Source organism: Canis aureus, chromosome 19 (assembly GCF_053574225.1).
Source record: "Canis aureus isolate CA01 chromosome 19, VMU_Caureus_v.1.0, whole genome shotgun sequence".
Lineage (NCBI taxonomy): Eukaryota > Metazoa > Chordata > Mammalia > Carnivora > Canidae > Canis > Canis aureus.
Genome location: NC_135629.1, coordinates 1,041,084 through 1,051,172, shown reverse-complemented (window position 1 = coordinate 1,051,172; position 10,089 = coordinate 1,041,084).

The window sequence follows — 10,089 nt, the reverse complement described above, 5'->3', positions numbered from 1 at the left end:
GCTCAGTGGCCGAGCGTCTCCCTTTGGTTCAGGTCATGATTCCAGGGTCCTGGGATCAAGTTCCACGTTGGGCTCCCCACAGAGAGACTGCTTCTCTGTCTGCCTGTGTCTCTGCCTCTTTCTGTGTGTCTCATGAATAAATAAATCTTTAAAAAAAAGAATTGGTTTGTACAGACCATAGTAAAGGAATTATCTGCCATATGTGGTGCAAATATTCCCCAGTTTACAGTTACTCCTTTAATTTTTAATGTTCGGAAATTTTCATTTTAAAGTCAAATCCCAGACTTTCCCTCTTCAAATGATATATTCTCTCATGATTTTGCCTAGTCGTGTGATTTAGGTCCATTTGAATTCATTTTGGAGTAAGGATTGAATTGGGTCCTTGTCCTGCTTCCTGCCCCTTTTCCTCTCCCAGCAGGAGGAACCTCAAATATGAAGACACCTCTCTGATTCCTTGAGCTGCTGGGTGAAAGCCTGCAGCCAGATACTTCCTCCCTGTTTGGGGGACTGGGGTACACTCCCAACAACTCGGCCTAAGATCAGCCAAGGTCTGCACTGAGCTCATTGGTGCCACCTCCTTGTGCTCTGGTTAATGGAGGGAAAGGATCACAGGGGAGAGAGCAACAAGGGGAAGAAGTGCTGGAATGGGGAAAGCACATTCATGGGCAAGGGAGAGGGAGGACCCATCAGTACAGTGCAAGGAGGGGCATGTTGGAAGAGGAGGGGAGGTGGGGGTTGCAACCTGAGATCAGTGGGGGGACAGAGTAGTCTGCAGTTGAGGTGGGGGATAGAGTTTTGGAAATGAGACCAGAGCCAGCTGAGGGAGAATCAGCAATGGATGGGAAGAGTAGAGACATGGAGCAGGTGGTGGGTAGGGAAGGGGTCAGATGGGGTGCTGTGGGAGGTAGGAGAGTAGGGGGTTGGAAAATAAGAGGCTCAGTCCAGAGCAAGGGCAGCTTCCTTCAAGACCTGAGCCTTCCCAAACTGATTTCTCTGGCCTTCGGTTGGTGGGGCAGGAACTAGGCTGTCCTATTAGGAACAAGAAGTTTATCCTCCTAATAAGAGGACATTCTAGACTGGCAGTGCCTTTCACTTACCTGCCACCCAGGACAAATCACTAACCACTCCAAACATCAATCATCCCTTCACTATCTCCAAGCTGAGTGTGAGGCAGGAATAAATGAGGGATTTGAAAAGACACTTGACTATTAAAAGGCTCCTGATTGCACAGGTCTGCCATGTTCTGTTGGAGGACAGCATGGGCATGTATAAAAACCAACCCAGAGTAGTTAAGATGGCAGAGGAGTAGGGGCCCTAATTTTGTCTGGTCCCTGGAATTCAGGTAGATAGTTATCAAATCATTCTGAACAAAGGAGAAATCAACCACAGTTCTGAGAAAAGAATTACTGTAATTCTATAAATAGAAAATCAACCAGTTTTTGCAAGGTAGGCACAGAGAAATGAATCTGAGGCAATATGTTGGAAGATAAACTGCGGGGGGGGGGGATCAGCCTTCAGAATCAGCACTAGAAAGTGTTACAAGCAGTGGAGCACAAAATCAGGACTTTTAGAAGTCTGCCTGAAATGTGCTCAGGTGTTGAAGTGGGGAGGAATCCCATGTGGGACAGCATGGTCTCAGAGTTTCTGAGGTCACACAAAGAGTGGGAGTGCCTGAGTGCATTAGAGTCCACAAGCACGGGAACAGGGAAGCCAGCAGAATACAGTGAGTCCAAGGGCCGGCTTTCTACTTGGTATTGCCATAGACCATGAATCGTTGTGGGATCAGGCAACTGCTATCCAGAGGCCCAACAAGAGGCAGAACCACGGCGAGACCACCCTTCCTCCTCTGGGAAGAATGGTGCAGGTGCACACCCAGGAGTCCATAAAGCTTGGAGACTGGAAACGGTCACATGCTTGAGATAAAAATGCTCAGTCAGACGCTGGGTGAGCACAAAGTTCAGACAGAAACCAGGGGGATACGAGTGATTGACTGGTTCTCTGTGAAGGTCACTGAGGAGTGGGAGGCACAAACTTTCAGCTCTGGGGCTAGAGATTGAAGTGCCACCATTTTCATTCCCCTTATGGTGCTAAGAGTCTTCAGACAGCAAAACAACCACATAGTGGACTTCAGAGCCACTTATGCTGAACCCAGTCCCCTGACAACGGCCGTGCAATTCTGCCCAGGCGAAGACACATGAGAACCAGTACAACAAACTCCTCTCCCGAAAAACAGCAAGAACTTCTGACTAATACCACGTTTACCCATCAGAAAAATACAAAACTCCAGCTCTTGGGGAAAGCAGTACATAGAATTTGCGGTTTTTCCTTATGATTCTTTAGTCTTTCAGTTTTATATTTTATTGAATTTTAATTATTTTCTTATTTTATCTATTAATTTTCATCTTTATATTAACATTATATAAAAATACATTATAGGGGGATGCCTGGGTGGCTAAGCGGTTGGGCGGGTGCCTTTGGGTCAGGTCGTGATCCCGAGATCTGAGATCAAGTCCCGCATTGGGATCCTACAAAGAGTCGCCTTCTCCCCCTGCCCCTCTCTCTCTCTCTCTCTCTCTCTCTCTCTCTCTCGAATAAATAAATAAATCAGGGGCAGGGCAAGATGACAGAAGAGTAGGATCCCCAAGTTACCTGTCTCCACCAACTTAGATAACTGTCAAATCATCCTGAAAACCTATGAATTCAGCCTGAGATTTAAAGAGAGAACAGCTGGAATGTTACAGTGAGAAGAGTTCACGCTTCTATCAAGGTAGGAAGACAGAAAAAACTAAATAAAAAAGCATCCAGGGGAAGGGGCCCCAGCGAGGAGCCAGGCTAAGGCCAGGCAGCGAGAGCCTCCAGAACAAGAAAGCCCAATCCCAGAGAAGCAGGGACTTTACAATCTTCCTGGATGGAAAGGCGCTCGCAGGGAACTCGGGCAGGATCCCAGGAGGGGCAGTGGAGCCCCCAGGTTCCCGGGAGCACTAACAGAGGAAGTGCGCCCCAGGGGAAAGTGGTCCACACACCGCAGGCCAAAGGACCTGGAGCCAGCGCCCAGCAGGGCCCAGGGAGCAGCTCAGGTGGCCGCTCCACGCAGAGGGGGTTGCGGTGGCCCTGGGAGCCCAATTCCAGCAGCGCAGGCCCCGGAGCCCAGGGCAACGGGGGACACAGCCCAGGGTCCAGTGCTCCCCTTGGGAAAGGCAGAGGCTGGGAGGACACATGACAGCGAGGATGCTCCTGCTGCCAGCCAACCCCGAGCTATGCAGATCAGAGCATCCAGGCCTCTGCGGACTGAGAGACAGCAGTAGTTACTGCGAGCTGACTCAAGGCTGGAGAGCTGGCTGCCACCACTGTTGTTCCTCCTGGTGTCACCTTGTGCCTGAGACTGAGCAGGGCTGCCAGGGAGCAGGGGCCTCCCAGGATAAACATCTGCCAATGAGCCCTGCACCCAGCAGGGGCGGGGCAGCTCCCCCAAGTGCACACATCTGAGAATCAGCACAGCAGGCCCCTCCCCCAGAAGACCAGCTGAAAGGAGAGGGAAAGAGCAAGTTCTTAACCAAGCAGCACTGGAAAGCTCCAGGGGAAGTAGAGGGACTTATAGAATCAGAGGATACCCCTCCTTGTTTTTTGTTTGTTTTCCCCCTTTTTCCTTACTTTTCCAGTACAACTTGTTTTTAGCCACTCTGCACTGAGCAAAATGACTAGGAGGAAGAACTCACCACAAAAGAATTAGAAATCTTACTCTCTCCCACAGTTACAGAATTTGGATTACAATTCAATGTCAGAAAGCCAATTAAGAAGCACAATTTTAAGGCTACTGGTGGCTCTGGAGAAAGCATAAAGGAATCAAGAGACTTCATGACTGCAGAATATATATCTAATCAGGCCAAAATTAAAGATCATTAAATGAGATGCAATCCAAACTGGAGATCCTAAATGAGGGTTAATGAGGTAGAAGAACGAATGAGTGACATAGAAGACAAGTTGATGGCAAGGAAGGAAGCAGAGGAAAAAGGAGAAAAACAAAAGATCATGAGGAAAGGTAAGGGAAATAAAGGATACCCTCAGAAAGAAAATCTGTGTTTAATTGAGGTTCCAGAGGACACCGAAAGAGACAAAGGACCAGAAAACATACTTGAACAAATAATAGCTGAGAACTTCCCTAACTTGGCGGGGGGTGGTGGGAAAAGGCATTCAGACCGAGGAGATAGATCCCTCCTTAAAATCAATAAAAACCATACAACACCACGATATTTTAGAGTGACACTTGCAAATTCCAAAGATAAAGAAAATATCCTTAAAGCAGCAAGAGGGGGGGAGGAGCAAGATGGCGGAAGAGTAGGGTCTCCAAATCACCTGTCTCCACCAAACTACCTAGAAAACCTTCAAATTATCCTGAAAATCTATGAATTCGGCCTGAGATTTAAAGAGAGACCAGCTGGAATGCTACAGTGAGAAGAGTTCGCGCATCTATCAAGGTAGGAAGACGGGGAAAAAGAAATAAAGGAACAAAGGCCTCCAAGGGGGAGGGGCCCCGCGAGGAGCCGGGCTGAGGCCGGGGCGAGTGTCCCCAGGACAGGAGAGCCCCGTCCCGGAGACGCAGGAGCTGCACCGACCTTCCCGGGGGAAAGGGGCTCGCAGGGAGGTGGAGCAGGACCCAGGAGGGCGGGGATGCCCTCGGGCTCCCGGGGACAGTAACAGCAACTGCGCGCCCAGGAGAGTGCGCCGAGCTCCCTAAGGGCTGCAGCGCGCACGGCGGGACCCGGCGGGACCCGGAGCAGCTGAAGGGGCTCGGGCGGCGGCTCCGCGGAGGGGGCTGCACGGCCCCGGGAGCAGCTCGGAGGGGCTCGGGCAGAGGAAGAGGCTCCGTGCAGAGGGGGCTGCGCGGTTCCAGGAGCAGCTCGGAGGGGCTCGGGCGGCGGCTCCGCGGAGGGGGCTGCGCGGCCCGGGAGCGCGAATCCACCAGCGCAGGCTCCGGAGCACAGGGCGCCGGGACACAGCCCAGGATCCCGCCTCCCCCGGGACAGGCAGAGGCCGGGAGGGCCCAGGACAGCGAGGACGCTCCTGCCCCAGCTGAGCAGATCAGCGGCCCCGCCCCGGAGCCTCCAGGCCCTGCAGACGGAGTTCCTGCCGGAGCTGAATCCAGGTTTCCAGAGCTGCCCCGCCCCTGGGGCTGTTCCTCCTGCGGCCTCACGGGGTAAACAACCCCTACTGAGCCCTGCACCAGGCAGGGGCACAGCAGCTCCCCCAACTGCTAACACCTGAAAATCAGCACAACAGGCCCCTCCCCCAGAACACCAGCTAGACTGACAACTTCCAGGAGAAGCCAAGGGACTTAAAGTACACAGAATCAGAAGATACTCCCCGGTGGTTCTTTTTTTGTTTGTTTGTTTTTGTTTTTGTTTTTGTTTTTGTTTTGCTTTTTGATTTGTTTCCTTCCCCCACCCCCTTTTTTTCTCCTTTCTTTTTCTTTCTCTTTTTCTTCTTTTTTTTTTTCTTCGTTTTTTTTTCTTTTTCTTCCCTTTTTTTTTCTCTTTCTCTTTTCTTTCCTTCTTTCTCTCCTCTCTTTTTCTCTTTTTCCCAATACAACTTGCTTTTGGCCACTCTGCACTGAGCAAAATGACTAGAAGGAAAACCTCACCTCAAAAGAAAGAATCAGAAACAGTCCTCTCTCCCACAGAGTTACAAAATCTGGATTACAATTCAATGTCAGAAAGCCAATTCAGAAGCACTATTATACAGCTACTGGTGGCTCTAGAAAAAAGTATAAAGGACTCAAGAGACTTCATGACTGCAGAATTTAGAGCTAATCAGGCAGAAATTAAAAACCAATTGAATGAGATGCAATCCAAACTAGAAGTCCTAACGACGAGGGTTAACGAGGTGGAAGAATGAGTGAGTGACCTAGAAGACAAGTTGACAGCAAAGAGGGAAACTGAGGAAAAAAGAGACAAACAATTAAAAGACCATGAAGATAGATTAAGGGAAATAAACGACAGCCTGAGGAAGAAAAACCTACGTTTAATTGGGGTTCCCGAGGGCGCCGAAAGGGACAGAGGGCCAGAATATGTATTTGAACAAATTCTAGCTGAAAACTTTCCTAATCTGGGAAGGGAAACAGGCATTCAGATCCAGGAAATAGAGAGATCCCCCCCTAAAATCAATAAAAACCGTTCAACACCTCGACATTTAATTGTGAAGCTTGCAAATTCCAAAGATAAAGAGAAGATCCTTAAAGCAGCAAGAGACAAGAAATCCCTGACTTTTATGGGGAGGAGTATTAGGGTAACAGCAGACCTCTCCACAGAGACCTGGCAGGCCAGAAAGGGCTGGCAGGATATATTCAGGGTCCTAAAGGAGAAGAACATGCAACCAAGAATACTTTATCCAGCAAGGCTCTCATTCAAAATGGAAGGAGAGATAAAGAGCTTCCAAGACAGGCAGCAACTAAAAGAATATGTGACCTCCAAACCAGCTCTGCAAGAAATTTTAAGGGGGACTCTTAAAATTCCCCTTTAAGAAGAAGTTCAGTGGAACAGTCCACAAATACAAAGACTGAATAGATATCATGATGACACTAAACTCATATCTCTCAATAGTAACTCTGAATGTGAACGAGCTTAATGACCCCATCAAAAGGCGCAGGGTTTCAGACTGGATAAAAAAGCAGGACCCATCTATTTGCTGTCTACAAGAGACTCATTTTAGACAGAAGGACACCTACAGCCTGAAAATAAAAGGTTGGAGAACCATTTACCATTCGAATGGTCCTCAAAAGAAAGCAGGGGTAGCCATCCTTATATCAGATAAACTAAAATTTACCCCAAAGACTGTAGTGAGAGATGAAGAGGGACACTATATCATACTTAAAGGATCTATTCAACAAGAGGACTTAACAATCCTCAATATATATGCTCCAAATGTGGGAGCTGCCAAATATATAAATCAATTATCAACCAAAGTGAAGAAATACTTAGATAATAATACACTTATACTTGGTGACTTCAATCTAGCTCTTTCTATACTCGATAGGTCTTCTAAGCAAAACATCTCCAAAGAAACGAGAGCTTTAAATGATACACTGGACCAGATGGATTTCACAGATATCTACAGAACTTTACATCCAAACTCAACTGAATACACATTCTTCTCAAGCGCACATGGAACTTTCTCCAGAATAGACCACATATTGGGTCACAAATCGGGTCTGAACCGATACCAAAAGATTGGGATTGTCCCCTGCATATTCTCGGACCATAATGCCTTGAAATTAGAACTAAATCACAACAAGAAGTTTGGAAGGACCTCAAACACATGGAGGTTAAGGACCATCCTGCTAAAAGATAAAAGGGTCAACCAGGAAATTAAGGAAGAATTAAAAAGATTCATGGAAACTAATGAGAATGAAGATACAACCGTTCAAAATCTTTGGGATGCAGCACATGCAGTCCTAAGGGGGAAATACATCGCAATACAAGCATCCATTCAAAAACTGGAAAGAACTCAAATACAAAAGCTAACCTTACACATAAGGGAGCTAGAGAAAAAACAGCAAATAGATCCTACACCCAAGAGAAGAAGGGAGCTAATAAAGATTCGAGCAGAACTCAACGAAATCGAGACCAGAAGAACTGTGGAACAGATCAACAGAACCAGGAGTTGGTTCTTTGAAAGAATTAATAAGATAGATAAACCATTAGCCAGCCTTATTAAAAAGAAGAGAGAGAAGACTCAAATTAATAAAATCATGAATGAGAAAGGAGAGATCACTACCAACACCAAGGAAATACAAACGATTTTAAAAACCTATTATGAACAGCTATACGCCAATAAATTAGGCAATCTAGAAGAAATGGACGCATTCCTGGAAAGCCACAAACTACCAAAACTGGAACAGGAAGAAATAGAAAACCTGAACAGGCCAATAACTAGGGAGGAAATTGAAGCAGTCATCAAAAACCTCCCAAGACACAAAAGTCCAGGGGCAGATGGCTTCCCAGGAGAATTTTATCAAACGTTTAAAGAAGAAACCATACCTATTCTACTAAAGCTGTTCAGAAAGATAGAAAGAGATGGAGTACTTCCAAACTGGTTCTATGAAGCCAGCATCACCTTAATTCCAAAGCCAGACAAAGACCCCGCCAAAAAGGAGAATTACAGACCAATATCCCTGATGAACATGGATGCAAAAATTCTCAACAAGATACTGGCCAATAGGATCCAACAGTACATTAAGAAAATTATTCACCATGACCAAGTAGGATTTATCCCTGGGACACAAGGCTGGTTCAACACCCGTAAAACAATCAATGTGATTCATCATATCAGCAAGAGAAAAACCAAGAACCATATGATCCTCTCATTGGATGCAGAGAAAGCATTTGACAAAATACAGCATCCATTCCTGATCAAAACTCTTCAGAGTGTAGGGATAGAGGGAACATTCCTCGACATCTTAAAAGCCATCTATGAAAAGCCCACAGCAAATATCATTCTCAATGGGGAAGCACTGGGAGCCTTTCCCCTAAGATCAGGAACAAGAAAGGGATGTCCACTCTCACCACTGCTATTCAACATAGTACTGGAAGTCCTAGCCTCAGCAATCAGACAACAAAAAGACATTAAAGGCATTCAAATTGGCAAAGAAGAAGTTAAACTCTCCCTCTTCGCCGATGACATGATACTCTACATAGAAAACCCAAAAGTCTCCACCCCAAGATTGCTAGAACTCATACAGCAATTCGGTAGCGTGGCAGGATACAAAATCAATGCCCAGAAGTCAGTGGCATTTCTATACACTAACAATGAGACTGAAGAAAGAGAAATTAAGGAATCAGTCCCGTTTACAATTGCACCCAAAAGCATAAGATACCTAGGAATAAACCTAACCAAAGATGTAAAGGATCTATACCCTCAAAACTATAGAACACTTCTGAAAGAAATTGAGGAAGACACAAAGAGATGGAAAAATATTCCATGCTCATGGATTGGAAGAATTAATATTGTGAAAATGTCAATGTTACCCAGGGCAATATACACGTTTAATGCAATCCCTATCAAAATACCATGGACTTTCTTCAGAGAGTTAGAACAAATTATTTTAAGATTTGTGTGGAATCAGAATAGCCAGGGGAATTTTAAAAAAGAAAACCATATCTGGGGGCATCACAATGCCAGATTTCAGGTTGTACTACAAAGCTGTGGTCATCAAGACAGTGTGGTACTGGCACAAAAACAGACACATAGATCAGTGGAACAGAATAGAGAATCCAGAAGTGGACCCTCAACTTTATGGGCAACTAATATTCGATAAAGGAGGAAAGACTAGCCATTGGAAGAAAGACAGTCTCTTCAATAAATGGTGTTGGGAAAATTGGACATCCACATGCAGAAGAATGAAACTAGACCACTCTCTTTCACCATACACAAAGATAAACTCAAAATGGATGAAAGATCTAAATGTGAGACAACATTCCATCAAAATCCTAGAGAAGAACACAGGCAACACCCTTTTTGAACTCGGCCATAGTAACTTCTTGCAAGATACATCCACGAAGGCAAAAGAAACAAAAGCAAAAATGAACTATTGGGACTTCATCAAGATAAGAAGCTTTTGCACAGCAAAGGATACAGTCAACAAAACTCAAAGACAACCTACAGAATGGGAGAAGATATTTGCAAATGACATATCAGATAAAGGGCTAGTTTCCAAGATCTATAAAGAACTTATAAACTTATTAAACTCAACACCAAAGAAACAAACAATCCAATCATGAAATGGGCAAAAGACATGAACAGAAATCTCACAGAAGAAGACATAGACATGGCCAACATGCACATGAGAAAATGCTCTGCATCACTTGCCATCAGGGAAATACAAATCAAAACCACAATGAGATACCACCTCACACCAGTGAGAATGGGGAAAATTAACAAGGCAGGAAACAACAAATGTTGGAGAGGATGCGGAGAAAAGGGAACCCTCTTACACTGTTGGTGGGAATGTGAACTGGTGCAGCCACTCTGGAAAACTGTGTGGAGGTTCCTCAAACAGTTAAAAATATACCTGCCCTACGACCCAGCAATTGCACT